This window comes from Vulpes vulpes, chromosome 13, assembly GCF_048418805.1.
Source record: "Vulpes vulpes isolate BD-2025 chromosome 13, VulVul3, whole genome shotgun sequence".
In the NCBI taxonomy this organism is placed as follows: Eukaryota; Metazoa; Chordata; class Mammalia; order Carnivora; family Canidae; genus Vulpes; species Vulpes vulpes.
In genome coordinates this window covers 46090567-46118545 of record NC_132792.1, presented here as the reverse complement: position 1 = coordinate 46118545, position 27979 = coordinate 46090567, and the positions used below count along the sequence as shown (strand labels likewise).

The following is a 27979-nucleotide window of genomic DNA, read 5'->3' as shown; positions in this document are numbered from 1 at the left end:
AGAGGACAGATTATGAAAGGTCTTTTAACAAAGTCAAGAATGCATGCTTATCCTGTTTATCTGAAGAGCAAATGCTAAGGTGATCAAGAGTTTGATTCCATTACATTTGAAAAGTCTTACTTGAAGAAAATCCCCTGCTTGTATGTATTATTTTGAGACTATCAGGTGGTCAAAAAATTAAAGTTCAATATCTTTCTGGATCTCTGGATACTCTCCATAGGGATCAAATGTGGTTTGACTAGAATTGTAGCTTAAAAAGCCAATTTTAGATTTAGAGAGGTCAAGATGTTCAGAGTAGAAAAGAGCCAATGACACTAGTTAAAGCCAAATTATTTTCCACTATGGATTGAAGTCAGGTTCAAAAAGAATGAGAATAAATAAAACTAAGAAAGAAAGACAAAGATAAAAAATTAGACATAAATGTAAAAAGTATATTGTTATTGATCACACATAAATGGGTAATGTTTCTGATTATTCTTTTTTTTAAGATTTTATTTATTTATTCATGAGAGACACAGAGAGAGAGAGGCATAGACACAGGCAGAGGGAGAAGCAGGCTCCATGCAGGGAGCCTGACATGGGACTTGATCCTGGGTCTCCAGGATCATGCCCTGAAGGCGGCGCTAAACCGCTGAGCCACCCGGGCTGCCCAGTTTCTGATATTTCTTGGTAGAGATGAAAAAGAGTACATTTGCCACTCAATGGCCACATACCATATACCTGATGCCATTTCAATATGCTTTCGGAAAAAAATTCCACACTGGCATATCAACTGTGGAATAAGGCTACTTCTTGGTCCACTTTGGAGTAGTTAACTCCAGTCTTACAGGATCTATTTGTTTGATGAAGGCAAAACTCATGATAGGACCGCCACCTCTGAATTCTACAGTAGGTCTATAAAGGTAGCACCCATCTGTCATTCTTCCTGCGATATAGTATTTTTTCTCCAGTTTTATTGAGAATAATTGAAAAATAAAAATTGTATATATTTAAGGTGTACATCTTAAATGTAAATAAGGTAAAATTATCACCACAATCAAGTGAATTACCTTATTCATCATCTCACATAGTTACAATCTTTTTGTGATGAGAATATGGTACAGTATTGTTGACTTTAGTCACCATGCCTTAAATTAGATCTCTAGGATTTACTCATCTTTCATAGCTTTGAGCAATTTCTCTTCATGTCCTCTACCCCAACCCCTGGTAACCAACATTTTACTCTCTGCCTCTATGATTTTGACTATTTTAGATTACACATGTCAGTGAGATCATACAATGTTTGTTTTTCTATGTCTGGTTTATTTCACTTAACATACTGTCCTTCAGGTTCATCCATGTTGTAGCAATTGGCATTTTCTTTATCCATGCATCAGTGGATAAACATTTAAATTGTTTCCATATGTTGGCTATTGTAACTAATGCTGCAATGAGCATGGAAATGCTGATATTTCCTGGAGAGTTTTTTTTTCTTTAATTGTCTACACAGAAGTGAGATTGCTGGATTACATGGTAGTTCTAAATTTTCGGGGGAAACTCTATACTAATTTCTGTACTAATTTACATTTCTACAAACAATTTACAAGGATTCTCTTTCCTCCACATCTTTGTCAACACTTACCTTTTATCTTTTGATGATAGCCATTGTAGCAGGTATATAGTGATAATTCACTGTGGTTTTGACTTGCATTTTCCTGATGATTAGACACGTTGAGCACTTTTTCATATACATGTTGGTCATTTATATATCTTCTTTAGAGAGACGATTATTTAGGTTCTTTTCTCATAATTTGAGTTCTTTGTTTCTTTCCTATTGAGTTGTGTTTCTTATATATTTTGGATATATATTAACCTCATTCAGATAAATGGTTTACAAATATTTTATCCTATTCTGTAGGTTGCCTTTCACTTGGTCAACTGTTTCTTCTGCTCTGCAGAAGCGTTTAGGTTTGATGCAGTCTCACTTGTCTATTTTTTCTTTTGTTTTTTGTGCTTTGGGTGTCATATCCAAAAAATCATTGCCTATAATAATATCAAAAAACTTTTCTGTTTTCTTCTAAGAGTTTTATGGTTTCAGGTCTACTCTTTAAAACTTTAACCCATTTTGAGATGGTTTTTGTATGTGGTGTGAGATGAGTCCACATTTATTGCTCTGCATATGTATATCTAGTTTTCCCAACGTCATTTATTTATGAGACTATCCTTTAATCAGTATGTTTCTTGGTACTCTTGTGGAAGATTAGTAACCATAACTGTATGGATTTTTTTCTGGGCTCTCTATTCTATTCCACTGGTCTTCATGTCTGCCTTTATGCCAGTAGTGTTCTGTTTTGTTCAGCATAGTTCTATAATATAGTTTGAAATCAAGAAGTGTAATGCCTTTGTTCTTCTAGTTTGGCTTTTTAAAATTTCACATACAAGTGATATCATACAATATTTGTCTTTGACTTATCTCACTTAGCATAATGCCCTCAAGGTCCATCTGTGTTGTCACATATGACAGTATTTTCTTCTTTCTCATGGCTGAATAATATTCTTTTGTATATATAACATATCTTCTTTCCTATTTATCCATTGACAGACACTTAGATTGTTTCTATATCTTGGGCCTTGTGAATACTCCTATAATAAACATGGAGGAGCAGATATCTTCTCAATATCTTGTTTTTATTTCTTTTGGGTATATACCCAGAAGTGGAATTACTGGATTATATAGTAGTTCTATTTTTAACTGTTTTAAGGAATGCCATACTGCTTTCCATATTGGCTGAACCAATTTATATTACCACCAACATTCTATAAGCGTTTATTTTTCTCCACATCCTCACTAACACATGTTATCTCTTAACTTCTTAAGGATAGCCATTCTGTTAGAATGCATGATTTCCCATTGTGGCTTTGATTTGCTTTTCCCTGATGAGTAGATACTATGAGCATCTTTTCTGTATATATTAGCCATTTGGTTGTCTTCTTTGGTAAAACATCTATTTAGTTCTTCTGCCCATTTTTACATAAGATTGTGTTTAGTTGTTTTAGAGTTGTAGGAGTTCCTTATATATTTTGGATATATTTTTTAATAGTTTTTTTAAATTTTTATTTATTTTTTAAAAGATTTATTTTTTTATGAGAGAGAGAGAGAGAGAGAGAGAGAGAGAGGCAGAGACACAGGAGGAGAGAGAAGCAGGCTCCATGCTGGAGCCTGACGTGGGACTCGATCCCGGGACTCCAGGATCACGCCCTGGGCCAAAGGCAGGCGCTAAACTGCTGAGCCACCCCGGGATTCCCTATATTTTGGATATTAACCCTTTATCTGATATATGGTTTGCAAATATTTTCTCTCATTATATGTGTTGTCTTTCATTTTGTTGTTTCTTTTGCTGTTCAGAAGCTTTTTAGTTTTGATATTGTCCCACTTGTTGATTTTCACTTTTGTTGCATTTGGTTTTGGTATTGTATCCAAATGGTATTGTATCCAAAATGATTGTAAAGATCAATGTCAAGAATCTTTATTCCCTGTGTTTTCTTCTAGGAGTTTTAAGGTATCATATACTATCTGTAAGTCTTTTAATGTATTTCAAGTTAATTTTTGTGGATGATGTAAGGGTCCGATTTCATTTTTTATATGTGTTTATTCAGTTTTCCCAGCCCTATATGTTAAAAAAACCTATTGTTTCCCTCACTAAATGTTATGGATGATTTTGTCAAATATTAGTTGACTATATTAGTCTATTTCTCAGCTCTCTATTCTGTTCCATTGGTATATGTGTCTATTTTTAAGCCAGTATCATACCATATGATTACTATAACTTTATAATATGATTTGAAAGCAGGAAGTATGGTGACTCTAGCTGTTTTCTTTCTCAGGATTGCTTTGGCTATTTGGAGTCTTCTGTGGTTTCACACAAATTTTAGGATTGTTATATTTCTGTGAAAAAATGCCATTGGAATTTTGATAGAGATTATATTGAATCTGCAGATTGCTCTGGGTAACATGGAGATTTGAAAAAATATTGATTCTTCCAATCCATGAGCACAGAGTATATTTCCATTTATTATTCCTCCTTTAATTTCTTTCATTGATGACTTATAATTTTCAGTACAAGTCTTTCACCTCCTTGGTCAAATTTACTTCTATATATTTTATTCTTTTTGATGCAATTGTAAATGGGCTTATTTTCTTAATTTCTCTGTTGTTATTAGTTGCATAGTTCATTATTAATGTAAAGAAATGCCACATATTTCTGAATGTTGGTTTTGTATTCTGCATCTTTACTGAACTCATTTATTAATTCTAACAGTTTTTGGTGGAGTCTTTAGAATTTTCTGTATATAAGGTCATATCATCTGCAAATAATGAAAATGTTGCTGCTTCCTGATTTGGAGGCCTTGTATTTCTTTCTCTTGACTAATTATTCTTGCTGGGAATTCCAACACTGTGATGAGTAATAGCAGTGCAAATGGCACACTTGTCTTGTTCCTGATCTTAAAGGAAAGGCTTTTAACATTTTACTATTGATATAATGTTAGCTGTGGATTGTTTGTGTTTATGGCCTTTATTATGTTGAGGCATGATCCTCCTATACCCAGTTTGTTGAGGGTTTTTATTATTAATTTATCATGTATTTTGTCAAATGCTTTTTAAAAAATATCTATTGAGATGATCATATGATTTTTATCTTCCATTCTGTAAGTCTGTTGTATCACATTTGATTTGTTTATGTTAAAGCATCCTTGTATTTAAGACATAATTCCCCCTTGCTATGCTGTATACCTTTAACTGTGTTGTTGAATTTGCTTTGGACAGTTTATAATAACTTTTTGTCTTTATGAGCACAAGATGTTTCTTTCTATTTATCTGTGTTTTCTTTAATTTCCTTCATCAATGTTTTATAATTTTTAGTGTATATGTCTTTTACCTCTTTGGTTAAGTTTATTCCTAAGTATTTGATTCTTTTTGTTGTTCTTGTCAATAACATTGCTTTCTCAATTCCTTTTTGTATAGTTTGTTCCTCATGTATAGAAAAGCCACTGATTTTTTATGTTGATCTGGTATTCTGCAACTTTCCTGAATTCATTTATTATTTCTAACAGTTTTTTGGTAGAATTTTGGGGTTTTGTATACCTAAGACTTTACCATCTGCAAACATAATTTCTCTTCCTTCCTTCCTATTTGGATGTCTTTTTTTCTTTCTTTCTTTCTTTCTTTCTTTCTTTCTTTCTTTCTTTCTTTCTTTCTTTCTATCTCTTTTCTCCCTCCCTCTTCCACTTGTCATCATTGGTGGTGGTGGTTCTGCTGGTGATGCTTTCTTCTCCTCCTTCTCCCCCCCCCCCCACCTCCTCCTCTTTTTTTCCTTCCATCCAATTTCTCTGTCTAGGAATTCAGTACTATGTTGAACAGAAGTGGCAAGAATGGATATTCTTGCTTTGGACTGATCTTAGAGGAAAATCTTTCAGTTTTTCCTTCATTGCTTATACTGTTAGCTATTAGCATTTTGTATATGGCCTTTATTTTGTTGAGGTTCATTCCTTCTATAGCTATGGCTATTCTTTCTATAGCTTAGTGTTTAACATGAGTGGATGTTGAATTTTGTCAAATGCTTTTCCTGTATCTGTTAAGAGTATCATGCAGTTTTTCCCTTTAATTCTTTTTTTCCCCCTTTAATTCTACTGTGGTGAATCACATTGTGTAATCTACAAATCTTGAGCTATCCTTGCATTGCAGGAATAGATCCCACTTGGTTATGATGTATAATCCTTTTAGTGTGCTGTTAAATTTATTTCATTAGTATTTTATTTAGCTTGTTTTTGTTTTTACATTTGTGTTCCTCTAAAGGGATATTGGCCTTTAGTTTTCTTTCCTAAAGGTGTCTTTGTCTGGCTTTGATATTAGGCTGATGTTGGCCTCATTTAATTTGTTTAAGTGATCTCTTTTCTAGTTTTTGGAAGAATTTAAGAAAGATTGGTATCGATTCTTTTTTGAATGTTTAGCATAATTCTTTTTTTTTTAAGATTTTATTTATTTATTAATGAGAGAGAGAGAGAGACAGACAGACAGAAAGAGAGAGAGAGAAAGGCAGAGACACAGGCAGAGGGAGAAGCAGGCTCCATGCACCGGGAGCCAGACGTGGGATTCGATCCCGGATCTCCAGGATCGTGCCCTGGGCCAAGGGCAGGCGCCAAACCGCTGTGCCACCCAGGGATCCCTGTTTGGCATAATTCAGTTGTGAATTCATTCTGTCCTTGGGCCTTTCATAGCTGGGAGATTTTTGATTACTGTTTCAGTCTCCTTATTTGTTATACATCTTCTCAGTCTTCTATTCTTTTATTTACTTTTAGTAAGATATATATTTCTAAAAATATATCCTTTTTTCTAGGCTATCCAATTTATTGGCATGTAACAGTTCATATTAGTCTTTAATAATGCTTTTTATTTCTCAGCCATAGGTTTTAATATTTCCTCTTTCATTTTTGATTTTACATATTTAAAGATTCACATTTTTCTTAGACTAAGTTTATCAATTTTATCCTTTTTTAAAAAACTCTGAGTATTATTGTTTTTTAAATTGTTTTTCTATTCTCTATTTGGTTTATTTCTGCTCTAATCTTCATTATTTTCTTCCTTCTGCTAACTTTGGGCTCAGTTTATTCTTTTTCTAGTTCATTAAGCTATGAAATTATTTTGAAATCTTTTTTAATATAAGCATTTATCACTATAAGTATTCCTTTTAGGACTACTTTTACTACATAGCGTAAGTTTGGTATGTGGTGCTTTTTTTGGTTTGTCTTGATATATTTTTAAAATTGCATTTAAATGTATGCTTTTTAGTTTCTACATATTTGTGAATTTTCCCTTTTCCTTATAGTTATTGATTTCCAGTTTCATTTTATTGTTGTTGAAAAATATATTTGGGATGATTTTGATCTTCTTTATTAAGATGTTTTGTGACCTAACATGTGATCTATCCTGGAGAATATTCCTTGTGTGTTTGAGAAGACTATATATTCTGCTATTGTGTGGAAGGTTCCCTAATATGTCTGTTAGGTCCACTTGGTCTTTAGTGTTCAGGTCAACACTTTGTTGATTTTCTCTGTGAATGCTTTATCCACTTTTGAATGTGGGCTATTGAAGTCTATTATTATCTGTGTCCTTAAATCTAAAGTAAATCTCTTACCAGTAATCCATACAGTATATTACTGGTTCTTGTTTTATTTTGATCTCTTCAGCCACTCTATGTCTTTTTATTGCAGAGTTTGATACATAAAAATTAAAATGATTAACAATAAACATGAATTTACTGCTGTCATTTTGTTAATTATTATCATTCTGTTGGTAGTTATTTGCTCTCTTGTCATCCTTTGTTACTTGATGACATTTTTATAGAGATTTGCTTTGATTCTTTTCTCTTTATCTTTTGTGTATCACTAAATATCTTGTGATTACATTTCTTAAATTGATAACAACTTTAATCACATACAAAATCTCTCTACTTTACCCTTTCTTGTGTACTTGTAGCCAGAGTTTACTTCTTCTTATATTGTATTTCCCTTAACAGCTTTTGTGGTTATAGTTATTCTTAATATCTGTTTTCTAACTTTTTTATTATGATTTGAATAAATTTATGTACCACCATTACCATGTTGCATTATTGTATATTTGATTGTATATTTACCTTTACCAGTCAAAGTTGTGTTTTCATGTGCTTTTACATTACTGTTTAGTATGCTTTTGTTTCAGTTTGAAGAAATCTCTTTAGCTGTTCTTCTAAGGCCCATCTAGTGGTGATGAACTTCCTCAGTTTTCATTGTCTGAGAAAGTCTTTCATTTTAAAGGATAGTTCTGATATAGTCTTTGGCAATTTTCTTTCTTTTGCTACCTCAAATATATCATTCTACTCTTTCCTGGCCTGTGAGGTTTCTACTAAAAAATCCACTGATAATTCCTAGTGTGATAAATTACCTTTCTCTTGCTGCTTTCAAAACTATCTTTGTCTTTGACTTGAAAATTTAATCATAATATGTCTTGATGTAGACCTCTTTATATTCAGCCTACTTGGATTCTTTGGACTTCTCAAATCTTAATGTCTGTTTCCTTCTTCATGCTTGGGAAGTTTTTAGTCATTATTTCTTTAAGAAGGCTTTTTGTATCCTCCTCAGAGTAGGATGTATGTGTGGTAGTGGCTCTGGGTCCACTGGCTCTTTCTTGTCCATGTGCCAGTACTCAGGGAGCTATGGTGGTTCTGGCTCTGGGGGCACACAGTGGCTCCAATTTCAGGAAAGCTCAGGAGTATGGGCTCTGTTATCTCCAGCAGGTGGGGCTACATTGGCAAATACTGTGGAGGTCCTCTGTGGTGAAGGATGCTTAGGTCACCTCCTCTTCTTTACATCCACCAGAGAACTCACAATGAAGAGGACTACTTTTAGCACTGAGCTATGCTGGCCTGGGAAGTGAGGTGGCAGGTAAAATATTTCCTTCCTTTTTCTATTTGGCCATTCTTGGTTCTTGTGCTTTAGTGGCATGTTGTAGTTTCTTAATTATATTCCAACATTCTCCCAGAGATATTTTCACTTGTGGGATAGTTGCTAAATCATTTTTTGTGAGGGAACTAATATTGAGTGGGACCTCTTAGTCTATCATCTCGATGACGTCTGTGATATTATTTTAATTTACTGACCTGGCTAAAATTGAAGGGAGTAGGGAGAGGACAATTTTAGAGTCTTCCACTTGATCTTCCTTAATAAGTGCTCTGACCACTAAGGCCAAGAAACCAATGTAAGGTAAGTCTCCATTCAAATCATACATTTAAGGCCTATGGAAATTGCCATGAGGTAGGTTTGTGGACCCCGTGGAGTTACTGTGAACCAGATCTAGGTGAAAACTACATTTTTAAATGTATTCTCCATATTTTCTCATGTAACAGATGGCCATCGTGACACTTAATGTATTAAGGTTTAAAGTCATTTACCCAAGTTTTAGGGTTCAGCAGAATACTTGCTGGGGCTGTGAATACAACTTTATCTTGAGCTACACTATTCTTATAATTAAATACTAGGCCCAGTACTCAGCTTTTTCTGACTTCCAACTATAGAAGAGGAGATTTCATTTATATGCTGCTATGGATCCCTTGGATTGCTTACTTCACCTTAAGCTGATGATTAATTTTCTTCAACCTTCTCTGTCTTTCTCCAATGTACTGATATCACCAAGCAATAGGCATTCTATTCTGTGATTCTTATAATTATTCATCCTCCAACATCTCAAAGGTCTGAGGTATTGTAATTTCCAGTGCATTCTTTTCTGCCCACACTCCATTCCTGTTCAATACCATTAAAAGTTTTATCAGTTGTAGTACTACAGTATGCCAGGGACTAGCAGTACTATCAATACTACAGTCATGGATTTTTATTGCAAACTGGCTGACAGGCAGTTCACAGCTCTAGAGTCCTTTCCCCCCCTACTCCTGATAGAATATTTTGAAAAAATAGAATAGAAATAACGGCAGACAAATTTCTTAGCTGTCAGCAACCCTGAGGCTTTCGTTTAAGTCTGCTACGGAACAAGTATATGATTATTAACTAAAATTTATTTCAGATTGTTAAAAATTTAAATAATCCTTGCCAACAAGGATATAATTGCCAAGGACAATTTTCCTTGCCATTGTCTCCTGTAAGAAATGTGAGTTTTAAGACATGTTGCACTATGCCTAAGTTTTATTGTTGAACTTTTTATTTATTTAATGGGACTTTAAAAAATAAAAATAGTATGACTCTCAAAGATTTGTGCTAAGGAGTTTTTGTGATTTTTCTCAAATAAAAGAAAAATATTTTTTCCTTCCATCTATTTGGCTTCTTTGCTATTATTTTCTTTTTTATTGTGTTGTATCAGACAACCAAAGAACAAAGAAGAAAAAAAATATTATCTTTACTCTTCAATATAAACTTCTAACGGTTTTATAAACAAGTGGCCACTATCTGAGTATAATGAACATAGGTGAAAAAATACAGTCAAAAGATCAGATTCATTTTTCTTAAGATACAAACTGCTGTATTTCCTCCCTACTATCAATGTAAACTGGGCTCAAAAAATTAGTGTGACACAAATATACAGCAAGAATTTTTGTTTTTGCTTTTCTGGACATTGATTTGTACAATAAAGCAAAAACACTTTTCTATTAGAGTGTTTTATGTAAGGAAAGGAGAGAAAAAATATTTTTTCCTTTACAAGATCATCAGCTTAATGATTCTAAGTAGTTTTAATTTTTAAAATTTATTTTATCTTTTCTAATTAACCTCACAATTTTTCAAATAACAATCATAAAGAAAATCAAATTTCTTTAGAGTCATCTCAGTATGGCATGGTAACACACACATCCTCACACATGCAATCATAACAATATTTTAAACTTTGTAAACTTTTGTATTTAATATATAAATATGTATTTTGCTATGTCCTGTCTTTTATTAAAATGTATTTTTGACATTATAACGTAACATTTAGCAACATTATAAAAGCAAATACTTAAGTTGAAGATCCTCAGTAATTATTAAAAGAAATTTCCAATTAGTAGAAGTTTTCTTTTAAGAATAAAAAAAACATTTGAAATCATATGTAAAGAAAATCATTTGTTTAAAAAATGTATTGAATAAGTTGGACACAGTAGAGTAAAATTATAAAATAGCTTTATTTCTTATTCATAGCTAAGTTTTCAAACAAGCTATGTAGCATTATTCTTCCCTGTTCTCTGGATAAAATCTCAGTCAGATCCTATGTATTAACAAATAATCTCATTTTTTCTTAGATATTATAATTTCTAGGGCTGTCTTCATATCAAAATTTCTAACTGTCATGCTTGACAGCCCAGCTTGTGCCTTATTGTGCCATAATTCTGCAGTGGAGAAAGGGGTTATTCATTCCTCTTTTCTTACTATGAATCCTATTCAACTAGCTAGCGGCTTTTTCTGACTCTTTGCAGCCAGGATCAAGAAGGAAGGGAGGGTGGATATTAGAAGTAAAAGTCTTTGGTTATCTTTTGTGATTTGATGTCTAAATGCAGTGCTTTATGTATTCTTTTTCCTGTAACACCCTAGAAGGGTGCTATCTCCTCTAGGGGATTATTTAATACTATATCCTTCATCCAAGGCTTTGGGCAGTTAGAAGACCACTGGTCTTTCTTTTGGGGGTTCACATTTTCTGGCAATTCTTCAGCTTCACTCCTTTCTCTGGGCAGTCCCACACTGGTTACCTTTTGTGAACGTACCTGGCTGATGGGACAGGTAGAGTCACATACTTATTCTCTCAAATTCCTAGCTCCTCACTTTGAGTCTCTGGGAGAAAGGAAAGGGACAGAAGGAGAAGACTCTGACAAACTCTTACTGAACAAGCTTTGTTCTCAGTTTCCTGATCTCAGCTTACAATCTCTTGAGTTAGGAAATGAGCTAAAGTTCACAAAACTAATTTTACAATCTCTGAATCTCTGTGCGAGTTCTGCAAACTTTAGTCCCTGTCACTCTGAAACAACAGGAAAAAAGTCACTTTAGGGAATAGGAAAACTCCAACCAGCACTGTGACATAAGTATCTATTATCTCTCTAGCCTTTATAGAAATAAATTTTATTATATATAATTTAAATTTATAAAAATATAAGTTTAACATTCTGGGATAATTAGAAAAATTGCATTTAATATTCATTGGTGTACCTACAACATCCCATTTTATTTATATATGTATATATATGTGTAATATAATTCATATGCAATTAAATATGTGCTTATCCACAACACATAGAAAAAAGCAAATGTTCTAATTATTATATATGATGTAATCATATATCCTATTATATTTGTTAAATATTATATAATTATATATCCTATTACATATATATATAGTATGATATATTCTATATATATATATATATATATATATACACACACATAGAATACACATAATACATAGAATGTAAGGACACATTTTTTTATTCACTTATTTCCACAGAAAATTTACTTGTAATTTTATTTTTTTCTTGAAACCCACTACAATTTGGCAAAAGCTAAGATATTGAAATGTAGCTCTTTACAGTGTGCATTTTGCTACATAAAAATTTAGTTTCAACCAGTTAGCTATTAAAAGGAAAGGTATTTTTTCCCCGATGCTACAGATTCACAGTTAAATTGACTAGTTTTATCAAGTATTTGTACTCTAAGATTTGTACTCTAAGATTTGTACTCTAAGATGACACAATATTGAAAAGACTACAGATGTAGATTTTGGAATTATCTACAACGACATGTGATATGCAAACCACAAAAATAAATAATGACTCTGATTAAAAAAACAGTATTAAAAAGAAAGGGCTCAATTCAAGGAGCAAATTTGATTAATTCCATACTTTGAAAGATGGTAAAGAGCCACCAAAGAACCCAGCAAAAGAGCAGAACTAGAACTGTGACAGGGTCCTAGAAGCCAAGGGAGATGCTTAAATGGTTATCAACATTTTGAGGCCCTTTCTCTCTTTTTATGTGAGCTTTGCGTAGTTGTATCTTGTGACCCATTGTGAGCATTTGTTAGATGACTTGATAGCATCCTAGATGGGAGAAAATAGATTTCCCTTGAATATATATAATTTAACTAATTAAAGTTCAAACCCTTAATGTGATAATTTTTTGTGCTCTTCTTTAGCAAATTAGTTCATTAAATCTAAAAATAAGACATGACTGACTTGACTAATTGCATATTATTCTTAAGCAGGTTGGATGCTTTGTTGCCTTGATAATTCTTACAAAATTAGTATTTCTCAATAATAAAAATTATAAATCATAAAATATTTATTTTTTTCTCATCCTCCTACTCTTGTTAATATTGAGACAGTGATATTCTATTCATGTCTCTTACAGATCTGGCTTTGCTTTTGGATTTTTGTAAGCATGTTTCCAAGCAGGCATACAAATCAACACACAGACACACACACACAAACACACACACCTATTATTTGACAACATTGTGATGGAACCAAGGATTACTGAAATAAAACATAAGGAATGCTTGTAAATAACTCTTGTTTGGAGGAAGAGAAAGTTCATTGTGGTTTAGAGTGGTCAGGAACATGTCATTGGAGTTAAGGAGCTTGAATTATGTCTCTAAGTGGAGATAGTTTATAGATCAATAAAGAAAGGCAATATCTGTTTATTTTATAGAATTCCGTAGAATAGAACATATATTGAAGGAGCCTCCAGGGACATCTGTGTTTTCCTCACGTTGTGTGGCCTTATGCAGTGACCATGATAACACCACTTTAAGAACACAAATGATGCAGTCAGGCTACATTGCAGCTCTGAAAACAGACAACCTACTAAGGCTCTATGTTTAAGTTTCCTTATCTGTAAAAACTAAGCTAATAATAATGACCTCATAGATCATTGTATTAAGTGAGATTATATAAGCACTGAGAACAATGTCTAGCATATTATGAGAACTGAATTTTTTCCTATAGTTATTATTATTATTATTATTATTATTGGTGTTTTTGCTTTTAATTCTATTTTTTTTTTACTGATTTTGCATTTGGGCTGTCCTATTTTTTCTTTTATTTTTATTATTTTAAAAAGATTGTATTTATTTATTTGAGAGAGAGAGAGAAAGTGAGGAGAGGTGTGAGAGGGAGAAAGAGTCTCCAAAGACTCCATGCTAAGCAGAGAACGCAGTGCGAGGGTTCATCCCAGGACCCTGAGATCACGACCTGAGCCAAAGGCAGACGCTCAACCACTGAGCCACCGAAGTGCCCCTGTAGTTTATCTTTAGAGCTAGTTGGAAGAGTTCTTCTTTGATGAAAGCGCAGTAAGGAACTATACTAATCACTTGAAAAGAGTGTTAACTTCATACATTTTAGAAAGATTAATCTGACAGTTTGTGTCATACTCTGGTGTCTTTTGATTACTGTTGTTTTCAAGAGATTTGATTTTTGCTCACAGTTATTTAATATTTTCATGCTAGAGCCAGCGGACTTTCCTGATTATTTAATCACTTTGCTCTGTGTCAGGATGTGCTTTTAAAATTAAACTTTCCCTTTCCTGAAGAATGCCTTAATAAATTTTGCCTTAAAAATAAACAGCCTAACTAATATATGATTGATATTTATAATAGATAGAAAAGTTAAGACATGTGGAAGTAAGCCCTGTCTTTACTCCTATATTTTTTAATAAAAAATTATGAGTGGGGCACCTGGATGGCTCAGTCAATTAAGCATCTGGATTAGGCTCAGGTCGTGATCCTGGGCTCCTGGGATCAAGTCCTGCATCAGGCTTCCTGCTTCCTTCTCTCTCTGCTTCTTTCTGTCTCTGTCTCTCATAAATAAATTTAAAAAATCTTTTTAAAAAAGTTATGAGCATTCAGGTCTTGATCTCAGCATCATGAGTTCAAACCCTCTTTTGGGCTCCATGCTGGGCATGAGGACTACTTAAAACAAAAACAAAAACAAAACCACAACTTATGAGCATTTTAAAGAAACAATCAAATCATATCTTTTGGGTTCCATTAATTCTTCATTTGAATATGAAAATAACAGTGCTATTTTAAAAATATTTACTTTTTTTTTAAAGGCAGGGGAGTATTGTAGTGTATTTTACATGTGAAAAAGTCATTTTGTCTGTTCTGGGTAGAGTATAGTGGATTTGCAAAATGTGGTGAAGGAGGCAAAGCAGGGAAATCAGTAAGAAGGTTCTGGTAATAGTGCATGTGGAACTGTTATTTGTCTGGATAGTGTTGCTTAGTAGAGAAGTATAGGTATAGATGGATGTGGGATATATTTAGGATGTAAAATTGACAGAACTTGCTTATGGATTGAACACAAAAAGTAACTGAAAGACATGACTTAGTGATCATTTCTAGAATTTTAGAGAAATTGGTGAATGTTAATATCATTTATTGGGATTGAGAAGACTGAGGTAGAAGAGGATTTAAGAGAGAAAATGTAGAGTTCTAATTTGGTGTTTTATTTTTTAATTTTTTTAAAGAACTTTTTTTAAAGACTTTATATATTTATTCATGAGACACACACACACAGACACACAGAAAGAGAGAGAGAGAGAGAGAAAGGCACAGACACAGGCAGAGGGAATAGCAGGCTCCACGCAGGGAGACTGACATGGCACATGGGACATGGGACTCGATCCTGGAACTCCAGAATAATGCCCTGGGCCAAAGGCAGGTGCTTAACCACTGAGCCACCCAGGGATCCCCTAATTTGGTGTTTTAGATTCACTATTTTGAGATGCAAAAATATATCCAAGTGGAAAGGTATGTTGACAGTTTGAAATACAGGTCTAGATCTTAAGAGTGTCAGGATGTTGCCTGTATCCATTTGGTTGCTTAATAGTATTCAGTTATATGAATATACCACAACTTATTTATCTATTATTCTACCTATAGACTTCTGAGTTATTTCCAAAGCAACAATTATCAGGTACAAAGTTTTTTGTGCCAAATGTTTTTAATTCTCTTGGATAAATATGTAGGAATGAAATTATTAGTTGATGGATAAAATAAATATTTAACTTTTCATAAAACTGGTAAATAGTTGCCCAAAGAAGTTGTAATGTTTAAAAGTACAGGCATAAAAATAATAGTGTTGAAAATAGGACCTAATATTTTGTTGTTTATATTGCTAAATATAAACTTATAAAATATATGAATTGGCTTGATGGCTTTGCTAGGTAAGAGTTGGAAGTAGAAACAATTAATACTCCAATCATAAGTCTGATGATGAAAGCAGTGATGGGAAAGATGATGAATTATAATAGCAACTGTTATTTAATGAGTATCTACTATGTACATACACTAAGTTACGGCTAAATTAAGACTTTCATAAAGTGAAATCCTCATAGCAACTCTATGAGACATAAATTATATTTATTATCATTGAGGAAACTAAGACTTTAATTATTTGTCTCAGGTCACAGAGTCAATACTCAGATTGAAGTGGAACCCTAGTTTGTTGATTTTTAAGCCCAGACTATTATTCAATCACCAAGGGTTCCTGTCTTGTAAGCAAACATGTTGATTTCTTGAGTGGAATTTTAAAATAGAATAAGTAGATGTAATTCTCAGAGTAAATTTTTATTTTTAAAATATTATTTATTTATTCCCTAGAGACACTCAGAGAGAGAGAGAGAGAGAAAGAGAGAGAGGCAGAGACATAGGCAGAGGGAGAGATAGGTTCTCCACAGGGAGCCCAATGTGGGACTCAATCCCAGGATCTTGGGATCCCGACCTGAGCCAAAGGCAGAAGCTCAACTGCTAAGCCACCCAGGTGTTCCTAGAGTAAGCTTTTAAATCAGAGTTTCAGGTCATTGAGTGACAAATGTGCATGCACAGTGACAAACGGGAACTATGAAATAGCACCAAGGAGAAATCCTGCTTCTTTGTCCTGTGTTGCAGAGATTGAGAATGCTGTATCAAAATTTTGGCTAAAGGTGGACTAAAATGACTTTTGGACATCTAAATAAACGTGCTGGTTTCAGAAGCTAGTATCACTTAATATTAAGATAACAAAAATAAATATATCTTTGCAGATACATGAATGCTTATCTTTAGCATACGTTTTTATATGGTATTAGACCTTTTAGTTGTAAGGTAATAGCTTAAACCATTTTGGTGGCTTGGATGGCCATGTTCAATTGTACTGAGCTCGTTTAACTGAATTTTATCTTTTTTGTTTTGACACTGCTGGTGTGTATAGCAGTGCAGCTTTATGTCATAGTGGCAGTAATATAGCACAGCTTTTAAAAACCAGCTTTTTAAAATAAATTCTCCTTTTTTGGCCACTTACTTGTTTATTTTGGACAAATTACTTAAAACTTAATTGCTTCACCTATAAAATGGGAATAATAATAATACCTACTTCAGAAAATTTTCAGAAAATTAAATGATAAAATGCAACTCTGTTTCAGGTACAGGATATGGGTTTAATATATAATAGTGCAGGGATCCCTGGGTGGCGCAGCGGTTTGGCGCCTGCCTTTGGCCCAGGGCGTGATCCTGGAGACCCGGGATCAAATCCCACGTTGGGCTCCCGGTGCATGGAGCCTGCTTCTCCCTCTGCCTGTGTCTCTGCCCTCTGCCTCTCTCTTTCTCTGACTATAATAAATAAATAAAAATTTAAAAAATATATATATAATAGTGCATTATTATTATTATTATTATTATTACTATTATCATTATTGAATCAAAGGAATAAAAAATTAAGAATATTGCCACATCATGCAGAAAAATTATCTCTTTTTGAAGTTTAACCTTGGCTAATTAACTCTTCTTGAAGTTTAACCTTGGTTACCAGTCTGGAGTCCATCAATATGCTACTGCAAGGCCCCAAGACACTTCCATCTAATCAGATTCTACTGGGATGATCATTTTCCAGGTCTGACACATGACACCTCAGTGATGAGTTTACTCAGTGTATCAGGAATTAAGCATTTTCATTCCCACTTAAGAACATCTGTCTCTTGAATACATGGGAGCATAAACTTTTACAACATAGAGACATTGTTTTTTCCTTTCCTCCCTGCCCTTGCCTCCAAATTATTTCACAGCTCTTCGCGTCTATGCTCCCCTATCCACCAAATCAGGTGCACAGTATGTCCCTTCTCATTTTCCTGGTTAATTTGTTAGAATTTACTTACTTTCATTCATTTATTAGGTTATAAATAGGCTTAGTCAGTTTTCCGATTGGTGTATCTGGCTAATTCATAATCTTAACCCATATTTGGATCCTGTTTATTAACATGGTAATTATGTGTAACCATCAATGCTTTCTGTCCAAGATTTAGTTTTGTTGTAGCTATCTAGCTTTGTCACAATCTTCAAAATTTCATCGCACTACTTACCAAGTAGAAGTGTACATTTTTTTAAAGATTTATTTATTTAGTTAGTTATTTAGTTATTTATGAGAGAGAGAGAGAGAGAGAGAGAGAGGCAGAGACATAGGCAGAGGGAGAAGCAGGCTCCATGCAGGGAACCCAACGTGGGACTCAATCCCGGGACTCCAGGATCGCGCCCTGGGCCAAAGGCAGGCACCAAACCGCTAAGCCACCCAGGGATCCCCTGAAGTGTACATTTTTATGTTGTAGATACTTACATGCTAACAGAATGTATAGAACACCCAGAATGTAATACATCCATACCATAATATATATATATGTGTATATATATATATATATCAAAAAGAAACTGCACTTTTATGAGAGAGAAGGTAGAGATTAAGGAAAATACTAAGTGCAATTTGAATTAATAATAAAAGTGATGATAAAAGGGTATATAGTGTGAGATGTTCTAGGCTTGAAGCCTGGGTCTGTTATTTACTGACCGTTTGACCTTTTGGATATGGTCCTTAATTTTTCCAAAGCTCCCTCCTTTCTTTCTCTCTTTCTCTCTCTCTCTTTCCTTCCTTCCTTTCTTTCTTTCTTTCTTTCTTTCTTTCTTTCTTTCTTTCTTTCTTCTTTCTTTTTCTTTCTTTGTTCTTTCTTTCTTTCTTTCTTTCTTTCTTTCTTTCTTTCTTTCTTTCTTTCCTTCCTTCCTTCCTTCCTTCCTTCCTTCCTTCCTTCCTTCCTTCTTTCTAAAGATTTATCTATTTATTTTAGAGAGAGAAAGCACACACACATGCGGGAGCACTGGGGAGGGGCAGAAGGAGAAGGACATAGAGTCTCAAGTAGGCTCCCTGCTGAGCACAGGGCCCAAAGAGGGGCTCAATCTCACAACCCTGAGATCCTGACCCGAGACGAAACCAAGAGTCCATTTCTCAACCCACTGAGCCATCCAGGTGCCCCTGTTTCTTTATTTCTAAGATAAATTTAATGGTAGTAGTACTACTAATAATATCTTCCAAGTGGTGCTGTTTGAGGCTGAAATAAGATGACTCATGAAAGTGCTTAACCCAGTAAAGGCTCAATAAATCTTGTTTTGATTATTCTACATTAGCAATATATATCAATTGCCGAATGAACTTTGTAGGCAGCAATTAATTATTCAAGCCTAAAGGAAAGAGTAGTAGCTTTTGGCAGGCAATGATAAAAAAGATAGATTGAAAAAGTTAAATTTAAAATGGATAGACATAGGGACACCTGAGTGACCCAGTGGTTGAGCATCTACCTTTGACTCAGGTCATGATCCTGGGGTCCTGGGATGGAGTCCCGCATTAGGCTCACCACAGAGAGCCTGCTTCTCTTTCTGCCTATGTCTCTTCCTGTCTCTCCATGTCTCTCATGAATAAATAAAATCTATAAAAAATTTAAATAAAATGGATAGAAATAGCATATGAAAGGAGGCGTTTTCTATGGCTATAAAGGGCAGTTAGGAAAACTAAGTTAGAATTCAAAAGATATCGTGACAAAATATTGTTGATAATGAATTAACTAGAATGATAAATCCATCTAAGGGAATAATTTGGAGATAGGGCTAGAAAAATAGGTGGGAGAGTAGAGGGTCTTGTATTTTAGGATTAAGGGATTCATACTTGGACACTACTGGAAATTGTGGACATTGACTTATACTCACAATAGCATTGTATACAAAAACTCATATGTGGTATAGTTTTGAAAGAATAATAACAGAAGTATCTAGCATGGTGTCTGGTACATGAAGAAGGAAGAATAATTATGTGATCACTACTGTGGCCCAGGAATAATATGAGTATGAGATGCAGTGACTAAATTCATAGCTTGTGCTTGTATAAATCAAATGATTAAATAATATGATACCAGTACCCATGCATAAAGAAAACAAAATGATGTTTATTTGCAATAATTTGGGGAACTATAATTATACCACTTACATCCTTGTTAAAATAAGAAAAGGCAATGGTTCTGCCTCCCTTTGTAATGTATATATTGGATAACCAAAGATAATGAGCACATATACATAATATAATTGCTGCATAAATTTAATTGTTGATATTTACATTAATTTTTATGTTTTATGGAAATTAATCTATTCCTTAAAATCTTCTTTGTTGGCTTATATCAATTGTTGGCTAGTCAGTGTGAGTGAGAAGTAGGTGATAAGGGTTGTGGGGGTCAGAGTTTGTTAAAACCAATTTGCTGTCAGTATGTATGTATCCTTAATTTAGAGTGAAAATATTTTGAGTGAATTAATCACTGTACTATTAAATCCCAATTTTTCAGTCTCCTAACTGCAAAATATTTCTAATCTATGTTATCAGCACAGAGTGTATCTTTCTTAGCTGAGAGCAATCGAGCCATGAGAGTCTTACTCATACTGTCCAATACAATTCAGATTTTATCAGATATTTGGAGAAAATTTGGGGTAACTTCAGAGATATTGATAAATGGTTGTTCCCACATGATAAATAACACATCTCTTTTATAAGACAATTGAATAGCAATTTCATCTCTTAGATCCAGAGTAAAACTCAACCAATAATTTCAAATGGGAATTTATTCCAGTTGATTTTAAGTTCTGAGCCCAGCAGAATCATTGGGATATTTTGAAGAGTAAAGACAAGATCATGTTTGATAAGGATAAGGGATTTATCTTTAGGTATCTAATTTCTCTGCTTCCAGATTTCTGAGAATGATGGGTACTGCCTGACTTTCTGGGTATACTTTGTTCTAAACTCAGTTCCCCTCATTCTTTTCCTTGTATTTCTCCATATTACAACACTCCTCAAGTATTTAGTCCCAGTCCAGACTTCTCCTAATCCCCTCTATCTCTATCTAATTTATTCACAGATTGTTTTGAATAAATTTTTGCTGTTATTTAGATATTGGTCCCCCCAGATACCTATTCTAACCCTAATGTAAAAGTGACTCCTTAAAGTCAGGGAGCTTATTTTTTCTGATGCCTATAGTGTAGTATTCCAGAAATATTTATGGTGTTCAATAAGAAAATCTTAAATTCTGTGTAATCTAATCAAGCAGCGGCTTCAAAATAGCAAGGATGAACTATGGAATGTTTTGATTCAATTAAATTTCAAATGATATAGGATTTAATCCCCATTGATTCAAAGTTCCTATTTTTACATACTGCATTTGTTATATCTAAATTGATATGTTTAAAACGTGCAATTATTTTCTTAAAAATGAAAGGTAAATATTGGAATATTTAAAAGTTAAAAATTAGAAAGTCACTCAAAAAATATTTTTGCTATAATGAATTGAAACTTAACATTTAAATGGCCCTCCATCATTTAAAAATTTAATATAGTTTGTGATTTAGTTAAAACATAAGGATATTTCTTTTCTTCTTTTCTTTTTTCTTTTCTTTTCTTTTCTTTCTTTTTTCTTTTCTTTTCTTTTTTTCTTTCTCCTTCTCTTTTCTTTTCTTTTCTTTTTCTTTCTCTTTCTTTTCTTTTATTTTTTTCCCCTTTCTTTTCTTTTAAGATTTTATCCATTTATTCATGAGAGGCAGAGAGAGAGAGAGACCAGCAGATGGAGAAGCAGGTTCCATGCAGGGAGCCCTACATGGGACTTGATCCGATCTCCAGGATCAGGCCCTGGAGTGAAGGCAGCGCTAAACTGCTGAGTCACCAGGGCTGCCCCATAAGGATATTTCTTACCATTATTACATGTAGTGGACTTTTTACAGAGTTAGAATGGGTTGTGTAACTCTAAGCATCAGATCATAGCACATTTATTACTATTTGAAAATAAATTTAGAAAGTAAAAATTATACTATGAGATGTTCTTACAGCTCTTGTATTATAAAAGCAATAAAGGAGAGATGTTTATTGGTACATATTAAGTCTGTTTACCAGTAATTTTTTAATAACGTCATAAAAAGACTTTATATAGCAGCATTAAATCAGATCTATCTTACTTCAAAAGCATATACTTAATATAATTAAACCTTTCAATTTGTTTTATATTCCTCTTGATCTTTCTTTTAAAAGGACTGTTTCTCATTTGACTACTTTATTAATTTTGAAGACATTGAAATATATTCAAGTATGCTATTGTTTTTCTTGCCTTTTTTAAATAGTGGATTTAAATAATTTATATGATACATAATTTCAACTTTGTATAAGATTTAAAATAGGTGTTAATTTCGTAACACTTATTTGGAAGTAGAGAAATAGTATAGTTTCTGCTTTGTAGATGTTTGCATGTCTTCTATGTAATGCCTATTTCATATTGTGCTCATTTTACCTTCAGGTTTTTCTTAGTCTTTTTGCTTATTAATTTGTAAGATCTTTGAGTATAGTAGTGATTTAGCTTTTTTCTATTATTTATGTTGCATATATGATCTTCCAGTCTATTATATTGCTCATGCTTTCACTTTATGTTTTTTTATCATTACAGATATATCAATTTTTATGTAATCAAATATATTGATTTTTATCGTAAAGGCCTCTGAGTTACTCTGTCACCATGACTTTATAAAAATTGTTTTTTTTAAATTTCATTCTATACCTTTTTTTTTCCTTAAAGATTTTATTTATTTATTCATGAAAGACAGACAGAGAGAGAGAGAGAGAGAGAGAGAGGTGGGGGATGGGGCAGAGACGCAGGCAGAGAGAGAAGCAGGCTTCATGCAGGAGCCAATGTGGGATCTATCCTGGGTCTCCAGGATCACACCCTGGGCCAAAGGTGGTGCTAAGCCACTGAGCCACCGGGGTGCCCATCATTCCATACCTTTATTGATATTACTTTTACATTTATAGCTTTGAAGATCTCAAATGTATTTTTCATGTGGTTTGCAGAGTAACTGTATAGTTTTTTGATTGCTACTCCTATTGGCTCAAGACAACCACTAAATTTCCAAATAATTGTGATTTGTTTTGACTTCCTCTTTGTATTAAAAATTATCTTTTACACACTGTTTTTAAGATTGATTGCATCATTATATTCCTTGCTATTCTACATATTTTTTACCTGCTTGATTTGTCAACTTTTGAAAATATTCTATTTAAATTATCCAAAAGACATCATATGTTAATGAAACTATAGTCATAGTTTAAACGGTTTTTATGTATTTTTATATTAAGCATTTTTGACTTTTTCCTTTCTCCAAAGTATTTTTGAAAGATTTACTATTTATATATGCATTTTGATAATGTTTACTTTCTTATCATTAATAACCTTTATGATAAGGGTCCTAATAATATTGAGTATTACCTATGCCCGGTTTTTATTTAAAACTCATGATGAAGATTAAATAATTAAATATTTTGGTCATATAATAAAAAGCACTTCGAAGTAGGCATTATTGTTTTTATATTATTTTATAACAAAAGTAGCCAAAGTAATAAGAAATTAAATAAACTGTTTGCAAATGTACAGCTCAAAAATGGTGGGGTTTGGACTCAAACCTGGACAGTTTTGCTTTAAAGCCTATACATTTAAATACAACTTTCTATAACCTGTCCTAATAATCATATTTTTATCTTTAATTGTAGCTTCCACTTTTCCTCCTTGAGAAATCTTAGAACTTATGTTCAATATCCCTCAGATACCTCTTAACTATTTAATTTTTTTTCACAAATGATTTCTATTTCTTAGCAATTTTGCTCTTTTTTTATGTAAAGGCTCTTTAGTTTAGTTTCCATATTACAAATTCAGTTTTTAGAATAGTCCCTTTATTCAATTCCTCCTAATTTTGCTAAATTTGAAAAATTATGTTTGAATCCAGAAACTCTTGCTTCTATCATTATATCTGTTTTTTTAAAATTATATTTTTAAAAAAGGTTTAATTTTGGTAAGAGCAGTTTTAGGATCACAGCAAAATGGAGAGGACGATACCCCTTACCCCACACATGAGTAGCCTCCTTCATTGTCAACATCCTTCACAAGAGTGATACACTTATTACAATTGATGAGCCCACATCGACACAAAAAATCACACAAAACATTTTTTACCCATTACATTTTTTTAAAGATTTTAAAAATTTGTTCCTTTGAGAGAGAGAGAGCACGAGCAGGGGAGAGGGCCAGAGGGAGAGGGAGAAGCACACTCCTCACTGAGCAGGGAACCCAAAGTGGGCCTTGATCCCAAAATCCTGGGATCATGACCTGAGCCTAAGGCAGACACTTAACCAACTGAGTCACACAGATGCTTCACCCATTACATTTTTAATTAACGTTTTTCTAGACTCATTTATTCTATCTCAAGGGGCGGTTCACTTCTGCGTGCTGAGATCATTGACATAGTTCGTCCATCCCAGGTTCTTCAAGCAGCTGTGCAATTGCAGATCATCATACCAAACTTCTTGAAGATAGCATATTAGAAAATCAACTTTCTTGCTTTCAGGTGTCTGTAACTTGTTCTTATTCCCACCCAGAATGGTTAACAGTAAATGCCCCTGACACAATTCAACACCACCACCGTGCAAACACCCTTGTTTCATCTCATGTGTTCAAGATTTTGCTTTAAATTAAAAAAAAAAAATTCTCATCAGAGTGAAGCAGGAGGCATCCCAGATGCCGTTATTTCTCAGGTAAATATTTTGAGTGAGTAAATAGATCTCTTATTTGTAAGGATCACTTTTACAATCTACACTATTATATAAAAGTAATTATTCATGTAAAACAGTTTTTTTAGAAGTCCAGAGGATTCTTGGACTACTGTCTCATAGCTACAGGTTTGCTTTACTTCGGTGCCTATTTCATCTGCAGGAAGGTTTCCAGAAGTAATGCCTTCAGGTTCCAGTTCTTCTTCTTTTTTTTTTTTTTTTTTTTGTAATTACCTTGGTATTCTTCACTATTTTGATGTTTAAAATTTTCTAACAGACACAGAATGAAGAAATGATGAGTTAAGGCACTGGCAAGCCTCTTCTGTAATTTTCCCACTACTTCTAAAATAAGCTAATTTATACTTTTTTTATTTCCCAAGTCATAATTTCTATAATCTCTTTCAGTCATTGATCATACTGGGAATGGGAATTGATCATACTGGGAAGTTTAGGGTTTCATTTTTGGCAAACTAGATCCAGCATAACTGTCAGAATTTTTTACATTAACATGAACTTTGAATATATTGTCATTTTCTTAATATAAAAATTATTTTTCTTCTTATACTTGAAATCCATATTATGAAATGTGCTTAGAGAATTTGGTCTAAACCTCTGTATCAGTCAAGAATTTTCAATGTGTATAATCTAAACCTCTATTGATAATGGTTTAAGCAATAAGTATTATGTCACATAAGGGAAGTCTGGAGATAGATGGCTCAGTGATTGGTTAATTTAGGGCCATAATAATGTCATCCGGATTCAGGAACTTGCCTATTTTTCTGTCCTGCCATCCCTAGAATACTGGCTTTCTTCTTCAGATTTGTCTCTCAATTGTCACTTTTCCAGGCATGGAGTGGGGGATGGTTCTTCATCATGTGTCTTTTTATCAGTGAAAAAAACATTTCCAGGAAATCCACACAAGCCACAGACTTCTACTTCTTTCTTATTGGCCAGACTGGGTCATAGGCCCATGGGTGGTCAGATATTTGTATCTCCTCAAAATGTGTATGTTGAAATACTCATTTTTAAAATGATGGTATTAGTAGGTGGGGACTTTAGCAAATGATTAGGTTTTGAGGGCAGGGCCCTCTGAAGGAGATTGGTGCCAGTATAAAAGGCTCCAGAGAAGATTCCTTGCCTCTTCCTCTATGTAAAGATACAGCAGTGAATCTGCAATCCAGAAGGTTCTTATCCAACTATGCTTGTACCTTGATCTTAGACTCCAGCTTCCAGAGCTGTGAGCAATAAATTTCTGCAGCTTATAAGCCACCCGATCTATGATATTTTGTTATAACATCTCAAATGGACTAAGTTCACTTTTCAATTGAAAATTGACAAAGTTGAATGCAATCACCATTTATAAGTTTAGAGCAATCAAGATTCAGCTCCAAGGGCTTAGTCATGATCTCTGGGCACTTTGTAGCCTATTGCCTGAACAAAATCAGGCTTCTGTGAGCAAGTAAGGCAGGATTGAGGAATTGCTATTGAGTATGTGAATACATTTCTGACACAAAGTCTCAAGCATTAGTTCAATAATTATGCAAGATAATTTAATCATTCTGCAGATCAGCAAAATTATCTATAAAAACAGGACCTGTGAGCTATTTGGTGTAATTTCAGTTCTCTAGTTTTTGTGGTATTTTCTTACTAATATTTTGAGTATTGAGTATGGTTGGTGTTTTTGCTATATTACATTCTTTCTTAGAAACTGGATTGACCACTTCTGTCTAGGCACCATTTACTGTTTATTTTTTTTTCAAATTCTGTGGTACAACTCAAAAGACAGATGGCTGTAAATAAGTTTCATCACACTATTTTTCTAATTTTACTCCTTAGTCATTTTAGGACTACTAAGGGCAATCAAAGTTTGGGGTAGAACATTTCATTGCTCCCCACAGTGGCACCCATACCCTATGTCAAGAAGAGAACTCTTCTGTGTTTATCTTTTTAATATTATACTTCTTACGAAGGCTTCCTTGCAGAAAATATTTTTCAAGTGCTGTGAAGGGAAGTATGTTTGAAAAGCATCATTGTAGAACCCATTTTGATTGCAATCTAATGAGCAGATTATGTATTCCCACATAAATTGATAACAATATCAGTGTTTTTGATAGAACAACAAATACATAAACATTTAAATTAGATTAAGTCCCTGGTATCCCTTCTGCCATTCATTTCTATTTTTTCCTTGCTGTTATAACCAGAGTTATATGCATTATTATGATAAATATGGTTCAATTGTAGTTTAAGATATGCTGGATTTTATATTTAAAAAAGAAAAGTCTTTTTCTTTTATGTTTACATAAATGTGACACAAAATATATTTTTTCTTTATATTCTATTCAATGAAATTGGTTGACTAACATCAAATGATGATAATTGACTTTCAATATTTTGTTATTAAAGTAGGAATTTTAACATAATTCAAAATCAATTATGTTTTTATTTCAATGATTATATTTACATGAAGAAACCATTTCATATCTAGACTCTGTAAACTTCTTTATAATCAGAGAAACAATTTATTACTTTAATTAGAGAATAAGTAAATAGAAGCACATAATTTATTATTTTCCTGGTTATTTTAATGTAGTTGATTCAACAAACCTTAAATAAGCATCAACTTTGTGCTATATATTGACTGCTGAGTACTGGGGAAGTAAAAATGAATGTGACATTCTTATTCTCAAGTTTAAAATCTAATATACATTATTTATAAAGCACTGTTAAACTTGGGGGACCTAAAACTTAGAGGAATTTTTTTTCTTGCCTCTGAAAGCCTACAGTCTAGTTGGGGGCTCAATATATGTACACATACAAATTAAATAACAAGAGATAGTCTCTATTCAAGTGTTTAATAACTGTAACAAAAAGTTGGATCCTGTTTTAAGCAGTAATGTAGAAATGAAAATGAGCAAGCATCCATTATTGCAAAGTTTGGGAAATTCATTGGTAAATGAATGAAAGGCAGATCTAGAGAAGGAGAGAGAGAAAGTAGCAAGGTAGGGCTAAGTCAAATATTCAAAGGCAGTTTAAACAATAAGTTAAAAAGCTAAGGCAATAAAGTTTAGATATCTGCCCTGATGCTAACCTGTAGGGATTAAATCCAAGAGCTCTTTTTCCCCCTGGTTGGCAATTGGATTTAGTCCAGGAAAAGGACCAGTGGGAGAACAGAAAGAGGCAGGAGAGTGTGGATGTGTGTATTTATTCCCTGGGTCCTGATGTGCAGTGTCACTGACTGAATCTCTTACCTGAAGGTCACAGGACTGATCAAACAATCCTCACAACACAGACTTCAAGTTCTCATGTCTCTCTCTTATAGGCCTAGGAGAGGTGGCTCTACCCTTCCTGTCTTAATCTCAGAATATGACAATATCCCACCTAAGAAGTAGTTCTGTTAGAGGCAATTAGGCTCTAACAGGATGCCTGGAGGCCAACAAAGAAGTCATGGTCAGCTACCTATCCTGGCAGCACTCCAAAACAAAGCCACAGTGAGCCACAAGGCCCAAGATGGTTGACAAAGTAGGCCA

The 27979-nt window shown here is 33.5% G+C and overlaps 1 protein-coding gene across 1 annotated transcript in view; it reads left to right on the top strand.

Moving 5' to 3' along the window:
- CNBD1 (cyclic nucleotide binding domain containing 1) overlaps positions 1 to 27979 on the top strand; it is a 352114-nt gene that overhangs the window by 254954 nt on the left and 69181 nt on the right. The gene's annotated exons all lie outside the window — the stretch shown is intronic.